This window comes from Anguilla rostrata, chromosome 13 (genome assembly GCF_018555375.3).
Source record: "Anguilla rostrata isolate EN2019 chromosome 13, ASM1855537v3, whole genome shotgun sequence".
Lineage (NCBI taxonomy): Eukaryota > Metazoa > Chordata > Actinopteri > Anguilliformes > Anguillidae > Anguilla > Anguilla rostrata.
Genome location: NC_057945.1, coordinates 13,496,341 through 13,515,154, shown reverse-complemented (window position 1 = coordinate 13,515,154; position 18,814 = coordinate 13,496,341). Strand labels below are relative to the sequence as shown.

General features: G+C 45.6%; 1 pseudogene; it reads right to left on the bottom strand.

Annotated features, from left to right (window-relative positions):
* Positions 1-1,024: 1,024 nt before the first annotated feature.
* On the bottom strand, positions 1,025-18,262 carry LOC135237435 (calcium-binding and coiled-coil domain-containing protein 1-like; annotated as a pseudogene).
* Between the last annotated feature and the right edge of the window lie 552 nt (positions 18,263-18,814).

Sequence of the window (18,814 nt, the reverse complement as noted above, 5' to 3'; positions counted from 1 at the left end):
ACCCATGTCATTCTGCCGTCTGCACGTCCAGCACTCCGTTAATCAATCAATCAATCAATCAGACTTTATTTGTATAGAACTTTTCATACAAGTAAAATGTAACAAAGTGCTTCACACAATACAACAACGATTGTATACTCAAAGCAAAAAATGATAATCCTGGTCTTGAACTCCCCCAGGACCTCTGCTCCTCTACTACGTCATCCGGTGAGCCGTTTTTGCTCAAAGCAATATCAAACGAGACTGGCACACACACAGCGTTTTATTCTCATTACAGAAACTCAACCACACACACTTGTACAGTGTCAGACACTTGAGATAAATTAACTTGGGAAAAGGGATGGTTGGGTTCACGTTGTCTAACTGAGATTAAAAAAACGTAAAGACCCCCAAAAAAACCTGTATAGCTCCAAGGTGCTGATTTGCAGAGATAAGCACACCCTGCACAAAAATGCTATCACTAGCTATGCTCTACTTGTGGGGACCAGCGCATCATTACTGAGAAAACACCGCCAGACACTCCCATGGAGATAACAATCACTATCATAATAATCATCATAATAATTGGTTGTTCTTTGTCGGGTTTGTAATTGGCTTGACCATAACTGACCTATTTTACAATCGTTACTGGTCACTGGTCTCCAGCAGAACCTGGAACACCCAACAGAAGCTTCCATATTGTGAACAGAAAACAGGGTCTGTATGTGCACTATCCCGGACAATACTAAACCATAACCGTATACTCTGTAGTAGTAAAATAGAAAAGGGGAAAGAGCAGAAGAAAGTGCTTGCCATTTAAAAAAGCTGAGTGAAGACATTCTTGCAAACTCCTTTTGTCACAGACATAGAGATTATATACGTACTGCCTCTCCCAGCAGAAAGCTAACAGCATCACGTATGAACATTCTTGTTTACAGCCCAGCACTTTCAAGTTAGAATTTTCTAACCGGTATCACTTTCAAGCTGTTAGTTATCATGCAAACTGCCTGTAATACAGGCTTTTGAAGAAGACACTGAAAGCACATAGTATAAACAGTGTTTAATTGTCCTTATTCTCTCTTCCATAATTAACTTCCAAAAATAATCCTAAAATTCTCTCTTCATGCATTCTCTCTATCACAATATCATTGCATTTTGTGTGAGGGCAGAGTACTGACTTAAAGCAATGTAACACTCGGGCAATAGCTATGATGAATATACAAAAATCTTTGCAGATCTTCTGTTATTCAGGAAAACGGAAAACTGAATGGAACAGCCCCAGGAAAAACAACTCTGACATCACTTCCCAAATGTGAACTGGATACAATAGTACAGACTTTAGTACAGTACTGTAGCACAGCAGAATAGCACAGTACAATAGTCCAGACTCTAGTACAGTACTGTAGTATATAGACAATAGCACAGTACAATAGTAGAGTAGTATAGTACTCTAGCAGAGCATAATAGGACAGTACAATTGCACATACTTTACTACAGGTCGGTAGCACAGCACAGTAGCAGAGTACAATGTACTGCAGTACATAACAGTACAGTACAACAGAACAGATTAACGTAATACTGACTCAGGACCTGAACCTCTGTCCCACACCGGTATCAGAGAGGTGCAAAATTCATATTCAGTTTCAAATATATGACATCGCATAGCTCCTTACCAGTGTATGTAATTATAAAATATAATATAATAGATATGATTTGTTTTTTTGTTGTTGCAGTGATCAATTTTGTGTAAGAATAATTGGCCACAGCTGGACACAATACCAGTTTTTGAAAGGATAAGAAAACAAAGTCTTTGACAGTATTACTAATCAGGATAAACACTAACCCCAAAAGAACCCCATGTGATCATTTCACTGTCAGCACATTGTTCACCCAAAAGCAGGAATCAGCTAGAAAAATGATCAGGGGGGAAATATTTGATATTTCATATCTATCCAGAAGAATGCAATTAATAACTGCAGACACATCAGCTCTGAAGGGGAAGGCAGGTGTCTGGGAAGGGTAGACTGGAAAACTAGAAGGAACGCTCAGAGAAATGTGATCAAATCAAGTGCAAAGACTTTTAAATGCCAGCCTGCTCCCCCCCCCCCCCCCCCAAACCATTTTTTAATGGTTCATAAAATCATTAAAAGTAACTGCAGAGCACAGCAAAGTGCTGACTGAGCTCCATTTTGTCTGATATTTGGGCCTGTTCAAACCTGCTGTTCTTCACCATCGCGTCAGCTAATGTTCAGCAGCGCACTGAGCACGTGCAAGAGCAAGCGCAACACATGATGTCACAAAGGGCTGTTCTACGGTCAGGGCCAATGGCACAAAGCGAGGAAAAACGGCCACACCAAATCAATGGGGAAAGGGAGATGGACATCACTGCTTTCAGTGTGAAAAGCGCTCAGCTCAGTGGTTACCACACTGAAATCACAACATTTGCTTATCCGTGTGTGTGCTAGAGTGAGATTAAGTTCAAATCAGGTTTGAGACCCCTTTGAAAACAAAAACAAATTCAGAAAAATCAGATACACATCCACAACATTTCACACTCAGTCTCACTGTTATAAAAAAAACGAAACGGATTAAAACCAACCAAATGATCGCTTCTACTTGTTCGTCTGCCCCTCAGTAAGAGGCACGCACCTGCATACTGTATGTGTCTGTAACTTTTGCGATCACATATTTGGGGGTGAATACTAAAGGCTGTTGGGATATAATGTCACGTACAAATTGTACAGGTTCTACTGCAGTTAAAAGTCCATACATGTAAAAAGAAGCATTCCGTATCAATATTGCATAGGTAGTTCTTGTATCGGTATGCAACAGGCAGTATTTCCTTCGCCTCAGGCGGACAGTTCCTCTTGCGCCCCAACGTCTCACCACATCGGGGAGTCTGCAAGCTCACTGTGGACGAGAGACAGAGACAGAGACAGAGACAAAGGAGACGGTCAGGCTGCACGCACATAAAGAGGATCTCACTGTGGAAGAGAGACAGAGACAGAGACAGAGGAGACAGTCAGGCTGCATGCACATAAAGAGGATCTCACTGTGGAAGAGAGAAAGAGACAGAGACAGAGACGGAGGAGACAGTCAGGCTGCACGCACATAAAGAGGATCTCACTGTGGAAGAGAGACAGAGACAGAGACAGTCAGGCTGCACGCACATAAAGAGGATCTCACTGTGGAAGAGAGACAGAGACAGAGACAGTCAGGCTGCACGCACATAAAGAGGATCTCACTGTGGAAGAGAGACAGAGACAGAGACAGTCAGGCTGCACGCACATAAAGAGGATCTCACTGTGGAAGAGAGAGAGAGACAGAGACGGAGGAGACAGTCAGGCTGCACGCACATAAAGAGGATCTCACTGTGGAAGAGACAGAGACAGAGACAGTCAGGCTGCACGCACATAAAGAGGATCTCACTGTGGAAGAGAGACAGAGACAGAGACAGTCAGGCTGCACGCACATAAAGAGGATCTCACTGTGGAAGAGAGACAGAGACAGAGACAGAGGAGACAGTCAGGCTGCACGCACATAAAGAGGATCTCACTGTGGAAGAGAGACAGAGACAGAGACAGAGGAGACAGTCAGGCTGCACGCACATAAAGAGGATCTCACTGTGGAAGAGACAGAGACAGAGACAGTCAGGCTGCACGCACATAAAGGGGATAAGGGCAATGGAGTTAGATGCTGAACGATACTTTAATGGTGCTGAAAATGGGTCGTGAGCCGCCTGGCGGTAAATCATCCCTACGGCCACTTTTTTTTTTCCCTCCCCCGTCCTCCGCTTTCCGTCTTTAACGGCTCCGCCTGGCTCCTTCTCTTCCGTATTCTCTCCATCCAAGCCGGGCGAGCCCTGAGAGACGGCCCGCTGTTGACCGGTCGCTGGGCGGGTGCATTTTGACCCCTGCTCTCAGTAGGTGTGGCACAAGGTTCATTACTTGGCCCTCTGGCGCTTTCCCTCTTGCCTCTTCTCTATGGGGCCCTCAATAGCCTCTGAATGGATTTTCATGCCATTGCTATACAGACGGCACTCAAATATCTCCTTATACCGCTTCTGACTGACATGCATCTTTACATCTGCTATGTTTTTCTGGACAGGGATTCTGCCCTGTTGCGCCCTGCTTACCCCTGTCCATGCTAATTTCCAATTTCTCATTTCCAATGTGTCCCATTCTCTGTTCTACAATGGGACACCAGTACCCAGATTGAGGACTGTGAGATTGAGGACCTTATATATCACAATCTACACTGCGTCTTATGCATCTAGAAGACTTAATAATGTCAGCTTTTATTCTGAAACTCTGCCTGCCTTTTAAACACTTATTTATGGTGGCAACAATAAAAGTCCCACAGGCTGCTATAAGTTCGAAGGGTATGAAAAAATCATTTTTTTGAACTCATACTTCTTTTAATTAAATTTGTTGGGAATTTGTGCTTGCCCTCTCATTAATCTTCCATCCAGTTTTGAGTTTCCCTCCAGTTTCGTCTGCTTTGATCTGTTGAATATCAGGGTTTTTTTTATCCACTAGCACAATTAATTCAGCGACATTACAATTATCATTCTATTGACCTGCAGTTACCGTAAAAGGCAAACAGAGAGCGGGGCCTGTAAGACTAATGAGGTTAAAGACGGGTTGGACTTGGGCTGTAAATCAAGCTTATTTGGTGCCCCCTGCCTATCCAACATAGAATATGTTAGCCCGTCCCAGAACAGACCATAAAACCATAAAGTGGGGTCACCCATTTTATATACTGTCGAATAATATTTCTGGGTGCTCATCCACCTTGCACTGTACGTGCAGCCAGGTCTCTCAGTGAATGATTGCTGAAATAATTCTGTCAGGGACCTCTAATGAAATCGAAAGTAGATTTGTGTCAATCTTGATTTTCCGAATCGGAATCTATTAATTCAGTTGAGCTGAGCGTCTGAAAGGCACAGGCCACTGATCTTTGAGCCACTGGGTCTCCAGTTATTTTGGGGTTTTTTTTTAAGGAGAAAACAGACGACTGGAAAACCAGCAGGACCTATGGGCTCCCCAGGACCAGGGTTGGAGACCCCTTCTGTAGAGGGAAGCGCAGGTGCAATTTGATCCGGAGGACAGCAGAAGCCATTTTAGCTACCTGAAGATGGTGCCCTTGTGATCTGGCAGCAGCAGGGCGGTCTCTTCCTCAGAGCTCTGGCTGCCGGACTGGCCCGCCTCCTGCTCCTCCCCCTCCTAGTTTAAGGACAGAGGGACACGATCATAATGACATGAACAAACAATCGGCAAACAAGAAACGGACAAGAGGGGGACTACCTGACAGAAGGCTCCAGTGAGTCAGTGGAAGTCACTGTCGCTACAGGGCATTCACCAGCATGTCTGATCTAAAGGTTTCCTTTGACCCAAGGCTGAACAACTGGCCCATCTCACAGTAACTATGGGCCCATATCAGGGTCAGTGGTGCAACGGATAATTATGGGCCCACAATTTTGTTGGGTGCAGGTCAGATTCTTGGGAATTTCGGGTTTGGCAGGATCCACGATGACGCCTAGTCCACATACGACTGCACCGCTTACCGACTCTGAGCTATGCGTTAGGGTGTCGTCCTCCGGTTGCCGCGGCGAGGAGACGGGGGCCGGCTGGCTGATGACGACCTGCCCTCGGGGCGGATCTCTGGGGGGCGAGGCAGCCATGGGAAACAGCAGGGCCTCGTGCTCGGGGGGGCTGCACAGGCTGTAGGTGACCAGTTGGCCGGCGGGGCGGGGCGCCTGCAGAGCCTCGGGGTTCTCATCCTCAGAGCTGCCAGAGGGACTACTGGGGCGAGCTGCACAAACACACGGGACATACCACTGACATTACTGGGGGGGGGGGAGCCAGGGAGGCACATTCATTGATTCATGCAGTGGTAGATGGAGATGGAGCCTTTCATTTTTTGAGCCACAATTTGAGCTTGATATTATTGGAAAGACACAGATCCACGCAGACAAACTACTAAAAATAAGAAACTGAATGATACTCAATGCAAGAATATTCGATTCATACACTTAGCACATGATTTATCAGTTTCTTATTTTTAGTAGTAGCTCTCTGTAGCTGCTTAGATAATTGTGAATAGCTAGCTAGCTAGCCTATAGTAATTATTTAACAATGCTATGACTTGCCTCATCCTGGAATTATGCACATGGGTACATTCATAAATGTAGGGAAGATATTAATGTTTGATTATATATTATATATAGATTATGTTTTGATGTTTATTTGTAGGAAAAAGCATTAAAACTACAAATTTTGAAGTGTACTCAAAAAGACAAAAACAATGCTTAAAATGACTTTAATCAAAATAGCTTGAATACTTAGGCCCTTTCATTTAAAACCATGTTGAAACTCCCGCTCTTTTCAGATTGGGCTTTTGAAATGTATCGAGAAAGGTGAAGGAGAGCTCGGAGGACATCCAGTCCAGTGGGGGCGCCACTCACAGCTGGCGTTCAGCGCCGCCTCGCTCCACTTGGCGTCGGCCACCGCCTCCAGCCTCTGCTCCAGCTGACGGATGTACCCCATCAGGTCCTGCAAGAACCCACGCGCCACGTCAGGGCACGAGCCAACCACGGGGGAACACGGTACGCCCCTGCCCATTATACTCCACCCCCGCACACTGTGCAGTGCTCGAAGAATCCCCTTTTTTCTTTCGGCATGTTACATCCCTCTGCACCCCTAGTGTGTCAGTGGCAAGCTAAATAAGAGCCTAGCTTTGAGTTGGTCCAGAGGTATGACTCTCGCTTTGGGTATGAGAGGTCTCGGGTTCACATCCCAGACGAGCCCCCGTTTATAGCAGGAATAAACATGTTAGCAGCACTGATGCACTAGGGATACAGAGGGACGTGAAACTGCATCAGTAGGGTTTTTTGAACACATTATTTTTCATATTTTGCATACCTATACATGCATATTCGTTTCCATAATGATTATTAATGTATAATTTATATTACATAGAATGCCATGACATCATTGAGTCTTAACAGAATGCTCAAAGATATAAAACAAGCTTTTATACTTCATTCTCTGAAGTATAAAATCACATGTGGGCCTGAACCTGTCAATTTAGGAGGGTGTACTCATGTGTGCGTCCTCCAAACTGCCTGTTTCAGAAATGACTTGGGTCAAAAAATCAATCAAGATTAATCAGATGATTAATCAGATGACCCTAGTTGGTTTCAGTAATACACATATGGCTTTTACTAAAGACTCATTCTGAAAATTGAAATTTGGAATGAAAGGAAACAAATTCCATTTCAGTTCTCAGTCACTATTATACAAATGTTTGAATGTGTCAAAATGAACTGAATAGAAATTTACAAAAAATTCTAATTCAGTTCTAAGTTGAGTCCAACCCTGCCTCACAGGCTTAATTTGTGGTTGGATAAATCTTGCCCATGGCCTTGATGCCTGTGGTCCAGTGTAGCAGACACAGACACGATGGTTCAGACTGTCAACGTGCCTGTTTCTCCAGAAGGTTCCGGTCCTTCTCTCTATGGACCTCATACAAGCTAGCTCTCAGCTCGTGGAGCTCCCTCCGGACCTCGCCCAGCTGAACCTGCAGGGGGCAGCATTCCTTCAAAATCGCAACGCGCGGCGCTAGCATTGCCCGCCGAGGGAAAGGTAACTGTCCGTGTCCGTGTCAGGTTTATGTGTTCCCTCACATCTCGTTACACGGTGGGTGAGTGTGTATGTGCGTGCGCCGTGAGGTGGGAGTGTAATATGTCTGTGTATTAATGTGTGGGGAAGCGCATGTTAACTTGCGTAGGGGGAGTGTGTGCGTGCGCATGCATGAATGTGGGTTGGCATGGAGAATATAGTTGTGTCTGCAAGCGCATATGCGTTTATGTATGTATGTATGTATGTATGAATATATGTATATATGTATGCATGTGTGTGTATGACTCATCTCTTCAGACTATACCTAGACTAACCACCACCACGCTGTATATTTCACTCTAAACCCCCCCCACTTGTTACATGTTGCCCCATCCCAGCACTTCTTGGTAATTTGTATTTGTCCTAATACTGTAGCTTATTCTTCTGCCTAGTTGGCTTTGCAGAGGTTAGGTCTGAATAGTGTTCACTGTGTGAACTAAACTGTGTTCTTGGCTAGAAATAGCTGTACAAAATAAGTATTGTACCTTACTGAACCTGTGTTTAGCAGTTGTCTATGACCATGAAATGCCCTTTTTGTACGTCGCTTTGGATAAAAGCGTCTGCGAAATAAATGTAATGTAATGTATGTGTGTTTGTGCATGTGTATGTGTCTATGCACACGTATGTATGTTTCTGCATGTATCTGTGCTTGTGTACATGCAAGTGTGTGTGCGTGTTTGTCTGTGTACAAGTACGTATGCGTGTATGTGTATATGTTTCTGTGTGTGTGTGTGTGCTTGTGTACATGCATGCGCGTTTGCGTGTGTGTGTGCGCGCATTTGTGTGCATGCGCACATACGTGTGCGTTTATTTACCCGGTTGCAGTCCCTCTCTTTCCCCAGCTCCGCCTCCACCTTCTCTCTCTCCATCCTCTCCTCCTGCAGCCACTCCTCCTTCCTCTGCACCTCGCGGCTCAGTTTCTGCACCCTCTCTCTGTCCATCTGCAGGAGGGAGTGGCAGTCAGCTCTACACTGGCCACACATTGGGCGGCCACTATGAATGGCGCACTCACGTGGCCAATCAGTGCCAGGCCTTTCTGTCTGTCTGAAAGTACTCAGCAGCAGCAAACTATAATCAACATGAAAAGCAACTAATCAACATGAGAAAATGTCAAATCAATACATGTCAAAGTCATGTCAAAATTAATGCCATAAAATGGCCGCTAAGATTCCTCTTATATACAGAACAACGCGCTAGAAAGACTATGGGATGTAGAAATAACCGGGATGTAGTGATAAAATGTCGGACTGAATTGTTCCTATTCAAATTCTGTTCAAATACTCTGCATGGTTTAATAAAGCATGGAGTTTCGAAAATGAGTTACCAGCTCGTCAAAATGTGAATTAGCTTAATTAATGCACCCCAATTGTTTATTTTTCTTTTAATTTTCAGCATAATTAATTAGCTAATAAAAGGCAAGTGGGCTTGAAATCTGAGTAACATTGTAACCGTGCGTTCGCTGCCAAATCACAAAATTATTCATTTATGTTCAGATAGGTCAGTGGGCACCAGTGAAATATTTGGCCATAGATTTAATTAGCATTCTTAAAAAAACAGCTGAGGTTAACAGTAATTAATTTCACGATTCAGTGGCGTGTAGGGCGCCCCCGTGTGGTCAGCACGAGGTGTAAATTCAGATGCAGTGTCACATTGCAGAGCGAGCTAGAAATTTCCAGTCCTAAAAAATGTGAAAATTTAAGAGTGTTATTCCACTACACAGTACTATGAATACTATATTTGGTTAAGAGCTAAAAAAAATAACGGTTTGTTTACTGATATTATGTAAGTAAACATTTCTTTTGGCATTCAAGAATACATATATGTATATATATGTGTGTGTGTGTGTGTGTGTGAGTGTGTGTGTGTTTTTAAATAAATATACGTGTATTTATATATATTACACAGTACATGTAGGTTTACAATATACAGTCCGCGTCACATGACCAAACGGCATGCAGGGAGGTTGTGGCTGGGCTGTTACCTCTGCGTTGTGGCGCAGGGCCTCCCTGTCCTGGGCCCAGCTGGCCCGGCCCTCCCTGAGGGCGAGGCCGGCGTCGGCCAGCTGCAGCGTGAGCTGGGCGGCCTGGAGGCGGGCCTGGTGGAGCTCGGCCTGCCCGCGGTCCCGCTGCGCCGCCATGTCGCTCAGCTCCGCCCGCAGGCCCTCCACCGCGCGCTCGCCGGCGTCCAGCCGCTCCCGCGCGCACCGCAGCTCGCCCAGGGCCGCCTCCGTCTCCATCTGAGGGGGGGGGGGGGGGTAGTATAAAGGGTAAGGGGCTAGTCTTGTAACCTGAAGGTCACATGTTCGATTCCCGGGTAGGACACTGCCGTTGTGCCCTTGAGCGAGGTACTTAACCCGCTCTGCTTCTGCGTATATCCAGCTGTATAAATGGACGCAGTGTAAATGCTGTGTAGAATGTTGTGTAAGTCGCTCTGGATAAGAGCGTCTGCTAAATGCCTGTGATGTAATGTGATGTAATGGGCGGGGGAGAGAGGAAGGAGGCGGGGTCGTTAAGTTTCTCTCTCTCTCTCCCCGGTGCTCGCGGGTCTGTCTCAGCACTGCAGCGCGCCACGTCGATTTGAATGCAGATGCGCATGCCGCGTCCTTTCACCCATAAACGGTGCAGCCGTTACATCGCTGAAATATACTGCCTGCGCGGCAAATGCAGGCAGACTGCAGGCATCAGTGAAATAGAGGATTTGCCCAATGAGATGGGGGCAACCTGGCTGACTAAAACCCTCTCTTCCTGGGTGACGCTGTGTCCAGCCATGCATGTATTGTGGATGTGTATTAGGGTAAGCAGTGTGCAGGGGGAGGTTGTGGATTAATACAGCGCAAGCAGTGTGTGGGGTGGTCACAGATACGACGGGTGGATTATACCTGCAGGCTCTTTTTCTCCTCCTCCTCATCCCTCCTTTGCATTGACATCTTTTTCACTCTCTCTTTCATCCTACAGAGAAATGATTCACCACTGAGAGAGCAGAAAGTTACGGACAGATAAATGTACTGACGAATGAACTGACAGAGAGAGACAGATGGACAGGCACAGACAAAGACACACAGACGGGCAGACAGATTTGAAACGACATCTGACTGACCGACAGAGCGACAGACGGACGGACAGAAGGACGGACAGCAAACTCACTTCTCCAGCTCGCCGTCCGTCTCCAGCCCCCTTTGCCTCAGAGCTTTGATGTCATCCTCCAGCTCTCTGATTCGCTGCTGGCTCTGGGCCCTCTCGGCCAATAGGCCGTCCCTCTCGGCGGTCACGGCCTCCAGAGACGAATGGCCGTTCTGCGGGGGGAGAGAGGCGGGGGTGGGGGGGGTAGGGGGAGAGAGGCGGGGGTGGGGGGGGTAGGGGGTAGAGGCGGGGGGGGTAGGGGGGAGAGGCGGGGGGGAGTGAGTGCTAAGGAGCTGTCTGCTGGCGCGCATCACTCCCGGGTTAAATGCTGAGTCAACAGAGGAAGGGGACGCGGCGCGCCAGCTCTCGTAAAGCGCGTATCGCTTCCTGGATCGCCCGCCGCTGGCCGGGATGAGCTACGCGGCTCATATCTCAGCACATTGTGTTTATCGATTTCCGTATCAAAGCGTCACACAAAGAGCACCTTCGCAGATGCCTCCCGCTGATGCTCCCCGCCGCTTCCCGTTACTGTAATCAGCTACTCAAAGGCGGACGAGCCTCGTGATTGGCCGGGAGAGCAGTGGATTCAGTCTTCCCAGCAGCCCCCTGTACGGGCACTTGGGAGCACTGTAGCCACAGATGTGATTTTACCCCTCTGGCCACTGGGGGCTCTCCTCGTACCTGCAGCTTCTCCTCCAGGCTCTCCGTCTCTTCCTTGTTCTGTCGGAGCTTCTCCTTCAGGTCGACGACCTGGCTCTCCAGCTCCACCCGTGCCCTTTGCCACACCTCCTCCGCCCCCTCTCTCGTCTCCTGCTCTCTCTTCATCTTCCGCTCCTCCGCTTCCCTGGCCTGGAGGAGCGCAGCCCTCTCCCGAAGGCACTCACGTCAAGCGGACTCTTGAGAGAGTGAGAGAAAAGCAGAGAGAGAAAGAGAGAGAAGACGAAAGATAGAGAAGCAGAGAGAGAAGTGAAGAGAGGAGAGAGATCGAGAGAGAGAGAGAGAGGGAGAGAGAGAGAGAGGGATGATGATAGAGTGAAGATTTGGAGAGAGTGAGAAGTCAAGAGAGAGGAGAGGTTGAGAGAGTGAGAGAAACAGCATGAATAGAATAAAAACAGAGAAAGAAACCAAAACATCAAAGAAAAAAGAAACAGAGAGTAATTAGATTATTAGAGGCATTCGATTTGTAATCAAACAATTCACATATGTTCCAACAGAACAGAAACTAACTACTGTCCACAGAAGTCTTCACAAACAGAACTACAGAGGCTACGCTGCATACAAACCGCTAATTAGGATGGCCAGGTTACAGTTTGGAAAGAAGTACATAAAAGGGAACTGTAAATTGTGCAATAGATTTTTGTTTTCTTGCTCTCCTTGCCCATTTCACAGATGGAAAAAGAAATCAATAGATATCCACACGAACCTCCCCCACCCCAACCTCGTCTCAGATCCATAAGCTCCACCTCTCTCATACCCCCATAACTATAGAGGCTACACTGCAAAATGCAAACCAGTAATTAGCCACAAAAACAAGGCAGGGTGGCCAGGTTACAGATGGTTACAGTACCTAAAGGAGCCTGCAGAGTTATGAAAGAAGGGTTTATGGACACATGGTTTTGTGGCCGAGCCAAGTCCCCACCTGCAGGAGCTCTGCCCTGGGAACGACCACCAGGATGTCCTCGCACTCCTCGTCCCCGTCTCCGTGCTGCCCCTGCTCCAGGGTGACCAGGTCGTCCAGAGGCTTGGGGGCGCAGAAGGAGAAGGGGGCACTGCGGGCGCACACCTCTCCCGCCCCGTCCACGTACACAAACTGGTACTCGGCCGGGCAGGGCCTGGGCAGGTACGAGGCTGGGGGGGGGGGGGGGGGGGGGGGGCAGGACAGGGCATCTCAGTGGCACTGTGAGGCGACCGGTCGCCGTGGCGATCTGTACAGTCACACACTGCGCGTTCGGCCTTCTCTGCCTGCTCTCAAACTTCTGCACCTCCGGGGTAGAAAGCGGCAGTCTCTCCACCTGGCAACATCTGGCCGCCATCCTCCTTCCTGATTATTGTTTAACCCTTTCTCCGCACTCTAGTTCCTATGACTTGTGGCACGAGCATTGATCTGTATCGCGAGCTCTCCTGGGTCTTTAACCTGTCAATCAGCCGGCGGTCTCCAATAGGCACGGGCCTACCGGCGGCTCCCCTCGGCTGAACCCCCGCGACCTCTTCACCCCGCCTCCTCCTTCCTCCGGGGGCGCGCTGCGGCCCGAGTTCTCCCTCCCGTCCGGCGGTCACGCCTTCCCTTTCTAAACTCATCGATCGGGTTTGGGGCTCTAATTTACGCACGGAGGACCAAACAATGGGGCCCGCACCGCGGCGGCCAGGGCTGCCTACAGTCCTTTCAACACATAACTTGATCATTTCCCCCAGGAAACTCTCTTTATATCAAAATCCATATTAATGACCTCTCCTTTTGCTCGTAGTTTATGATTCTCTTTCTCGATAGGCTATTCTGATATAGTGTGCAATTACACATTTGGCCCGACTGGCTGGCAGTCATAAGTCTTTACACACTGCCGCGCAACTGTTACTGGGACTCTGCACAGAGAGGGCCCCGCGCTCACGCGATGAGGCGCTAATGGGATCTATAATTCAGCAAATTCACACCCCAGAAGAGGAGGGCCAAAAGTGTACTTGTACACATTCAGTATGATTACGTTCCATAAAGAAAATCGCAATCTTTTACAAATAAGGCAGTATATTAGGGAAAGGGAGAAAATAACTCCAAAGAACAGAAGAAGTGTTATCGACATTCAGGTCTGAAACGGGGGGTCAGTGTATTATCATTTTAAAAAATACTGTATTCTGGCGAATTCTAAGAGGCATTTTGAGGAAATTGCATCATTCATCACCTTCCATGTGACATGCATTTCGAGTCTGTGGCAAAGATTGGAATTAAGGTGCTCTGCCTCTGTCTGAGAGGCTGCAGGTTTAATTCCCAGGTAGGGCAGTGGTGTTGTACCCATCCTGAATAGATTCTGAAAATATCCAGCTATATAAATGGATACTACATGAATTACGAATTTACGAAAGTGAATTACTTATAAAAATGAATTACTATATTTTTAAAAACATAGTCTTTTAAGAGTCTTTTTGAGTTGTTCACATAAGGCACAGATAAAGGGTTCCCTTCTTCCTAGTGTGAAGACAGCATGCAATGGAGTCTGGAATCTCCACGTTACACCACTGAGGTGCTGCATGCAACAGAAGTCTCTCTGTATCTACGCAACAGCAAAATGAATTTTCTTCCAGTAAAAGTAGACATTTCGATAACGAAGTGTGAATCACAAACTAAACACAACAGTCGCAGTATTTTAAAGAAAATTACATTCTGTTCACCGTAACCTCTATCAACCAAGCGAGGAGGTTCTTGTAGGAAAAAAACACACCCTCCTTACATTTATTTGTGAGTTAAATATTGATTGAATCCTGGCACCTTTCCATGGCAACTCATTTCGATTTTAATTTTCACACTGTGTAAATATGAACAAATGTAATCTCTTTCGGACTGCGATAAAAAGCTATGTTTCATTTTAATCCCCGGGATCCAAGGCTCTAACCCGCTGACAGAGAGCCGGGAGACATGGCAGTAAAATTCTTAAATCAAAATACTGAAACCCTCACATTCAAAGTGTCTATATCAAGTAAACAATCTGCAGGCTTTATGGCGGCTGTAAATGATTGCGTTGAGGGCTTGTCACTCAAACCCCGCTCAGAAGCAATGAAACTGAAAAAAGTGGGCTGGGAGGGGCTTGAAATCTGGATGACTGCCAGGCAGCACTGACAAAAACAAGATTCTAATCATTCTTTCTCTTTTTTGCACACCCCCCCCACCCCCCAACCCACACCTTTCAGGGCCAGAGGGGACCGGCTGCAGGGGGTACCTTGGAAATGCACGCAGCAGTTGACATTGCTTCCCTCCGTGTAGTTCGCTGGAGCGAGAGCCCAAACGAAGGTGTGGTAGTCCCTCAGCGAAGACCAACCGACCTGAGAGAAAAACAGTGACATCACATCGGCATCGTCAAAGTGCACAGTATGTCCAGTCAGAATATTAACTCTTCTAACCGACAGAGTGAGAGGGACAGCGGGAGAGGGAGTGAGCCGTACAGAGACAGATTTTACATATTTGTTTGTATTATCAATACTGGTGGCAACAGGCAACTTGTTTCACCCATGTTTCAGTAAAATAATATCACTATTGTAACAGTATAGCTCAGAAACTGGGATACAAAGAGCACAGAGCTACAGTAAGAAATCTAAATATGGTGTACCCTCCGCCTGAATTTGAATGGCTGACATTCTGAAAACAGTCCATGATGCTTAAAGCGCATGATGTCATTGCCACAACCATTCCTCGTCAGTGATTGGTTGGGGGTGGTGCCCAGAGTGCTGATGTAACTGGGTATAACTGACCACGCATTGCGTGAATTTGGACCTCTCTTCCCACCCCTGACTAATGCATTAACCGAACTAGAATAAATACAAAGCTATACATATGACTGGATTTAGCAACTGTGGTTTAAATACAGACGCAGATATGAATCCCTATTTCCCCTATGCGATTAATGTGGAAAACAGGCAATTTGCATACTAGTGTATTGTTGACTGAGAAATCTCTAGCTCTTTTTCTGTGGGACTAGACTGACAGAAGCTCCAGTTATTGTCAATGTATTATGGTAGCAGGTCTCCAAACAGAAATCTCCAAACATACATTTCCAAAAAACTAAGAATGCAAGTTTTGTGAATTACTTGAGGTTGTCTAACTATCTCAGTCCATTGCACCACTTTTCCTTTTACCTATTTTGGTTAAAAGATTGTTTTGATCCTTTTATTGTTTCTCTTTTTTCTCCAAGTTTGGAATGGCCAACTATAATGGCCAAATTTCAGGCTCATCTCACTGCTGCAAAGGTCAGTGGCCAGCATTCAATCAACCTTTGTCCTTAACTTGCGTGTAACTGCACGCGTTAGACTTTCTCTTCACAAACTCAAGCTAGATTTAGCGGCTACTGAACTCGCCGAACTGCGTTTATGAAGTAAAAACATATCGCCAGTCAAAGTTAAGGACAATACATCGACTCAATCCCAGCCACTGTGCTGGAGCAGCCTAGTCCATGTGCTGTTGGTGCAGGCAGACAGCAGGTACCCAATAGACAAGACCAGATTAAGCCCATTGCATCAATTCAGCACATAAACTGTTCTCCTCCACTGTTTGTGGTGTAATTGCTCTACCTTGAAGAGTCCGATCCAGTCACAGCTGGCCCAGCTGTGCTGTGCACTGAAGCTGTAGTGGCACTCTACCCGGCTCTGTGGGAAGTAGCTCCGCCCCACATTCCGAAACTCCACCTTCCACAACTTCTCCATGACGACAAAACAGTTTGGACGTAACCACCTTTACTAGAGGGAGGACAGGGGAGAAGGGAAAAAAAATCACGGTTTCAATTTGATCCCAACAAGTTCTCACTTGCTGATCCGTACCAATCCTTAACTCTGTCAAAAGCAGAACACCATCACAACTATGCAGTGCACTAGAATGAATGCAAGCTTAGGATTAACACAAGCAAAGGCCAAAGAGTGTCTATCACACAGGGACAGATCAAACTTACATTACATCATCATGTTAATAATGGAATACAACCGAGTGGCCAAATTTGTCAGTAATTGTCAGTCCAAGTATCAGGACTTTGAGCATAGTTGGCTATATTACCTGCAAAGTGATTTTGTTTATTTAGGCTGACATGAGTACTTGTAAGGAACAAGAGCAAAACAAATTTTCCCAGTCATTTAAACAAACTCAGTGCCCCTGATCATAGGGATCTTTTTCCCATGTGTGCCTTATTAAACTGTTGCATCATTTTATTTTTATTTTTAAAAAGTTGTGTAAGTCGCTCTGGATAATAGCGTCTGCTAAATGCCTGTAATGTAATGTAATGTAAACATATGTTTAGAAAACCAACAATAACACACTGTGAATCATCCCTCTGTTTCCACATTAGGATAAGGCAGGGCACAGAAGCCTGAACACAGTATCACCCTATGTAATGAAATAAAGTATGTTCAATCAATTCCTGACAGTGTTATTCCGCTATTCTGTCAGTATGTATTATAAATACGTTCTTGCAAGTGCCCAGAGTAAAACAGGCACGAGAACTTAGATATGGTTACAGCGAGTTGTGCAATTCTATGAACCGGGAGGCAGCAGTCTACTGAGAATTTTGTTCTCGGAAACCATGGAAGCAACATACATAAGAGGTAACTGGAGGACACTTGTTTTGGAAATGTATGCAAGGTCAACGAGACGTGTAGGACTGATGAAGGCGGGTCGGTAATAAATACATCGAAATAAACAGTCATATCATCGCCACCAATAACAACACGAACTGGAAACGTACTTAGGCTAAGTGTTGCGTGAGAAACCGTTACTAAACACCAGTTCAGGTCACGCGAACCACTAAATTAGTAAATGCATTCAGAAATAGTGGAAACACCTGTCCCCTTTACTCCAATTAACAGTGCTCACTGACTGTGCACTTTTTGAAGACGAAAACATGGAGGGATATGAGCATCTTCTTAAAGAAGACTGTAATACATGATTCGGAATGTTTTTTCCCCCTGAATGTTTCAATATCCTCCATGCCATATGTCTGTCTCTTGATTTGTCATCTCTATTCTGCAATTGGCACCGTATTATAAAAGAAACCCTGATGAAGGTCCATCATAAAGACCTGGTTGCCAACCTTAATCAATTTTACATTTAAAATGAGCTAGGCTACTCGTACAAAGCATGGGCAACACACTTGTTCAAGCACAGGTGACTACCTGAGCCACAGACCATGCACGCAGATAGCGCGAGAGGATACTTCTAACAGTGCGTTAACAGCCCGCTAGACTGGCTAATAGACGGGATTTTGTGGGATGCTTCGAAATACTTAATGGCATCATAATGGTAATAGCAACAAGCTATTGGCCAGTTATATTAAAAAATGACTATATTTGAATATCGTTAATCAGACCGATGTAAAAAAACAAACATTGCTTTAAAAAAATGAACCAGAACCAGTAGATCATAACAGTTATAAAGAATTAATGAATCCCAGTATTACAAAGTGCCTGGTAGTGTGTATTAAATAAATCTCATGTTACAGGAGGACATTTTATCGCGGAAAATATATTTTAAAAGAAAACACAGGCATAGCCTACTATTCAGCACACTGTTATACTCACCTACTAGGAAGATTTCCAAGTGAATGAAAATGACATAGATTATACGAAATAAAGGATTTTTAAGAATAATACCGCTACTGTTAACTAAAAGGTAACAAAGCGTTCGGCTGTCAACTTGCCCTCAATGTGTCAGCTACTCTACGAAGCTTGCCACCTTCAACAATAACAAAAACACAAGCATGGCAGCGTGGGCAGTTACGGTGGACTATGGGCAATGATGTTCTGTATAGAATTACATATTTGTACGATACTTGAAAGTAAACTACAATTTCCGTTGACGAGAAGGTATTCCGCGTACGCCTTGGTCGCGTCTAAAGCGTTGCATGTAGGGGGATGTTGTTTCGTCATTTTTTCCTTAAAGCGGTTTAATAGGGCTAAACCCCTCACTGGCACGTTACAAGGACTACAGTTTCCAAACGGCAATCGGAGCGGAAAAGGTCATGGCTGCTTTTTGCGCATTCACTTAGGAATGCGCATTCACTTAGTCCACTTACCTTAATCGGTAGAGGCGAATGCGCGTTAAGAAAATAGGCAACTTGACAATTTCTTGTGAAAAAATGATGTTATGTCGTTGTTAAGACAACTGCGCAATTCTGGACACAGCTGACCAAATATACACTGGCAGTATTCTCTTTCTGGATGGCAAGCTGCCAAATAAATAAATAAATAAATAAATAAATAAATAAAAGTATCGTAATAAGGACGTAAATAAATGATAAAGTTGGTGAGTAAAATGTAAGGACAATGTAATTTGGTAAAATAGTGAACGAG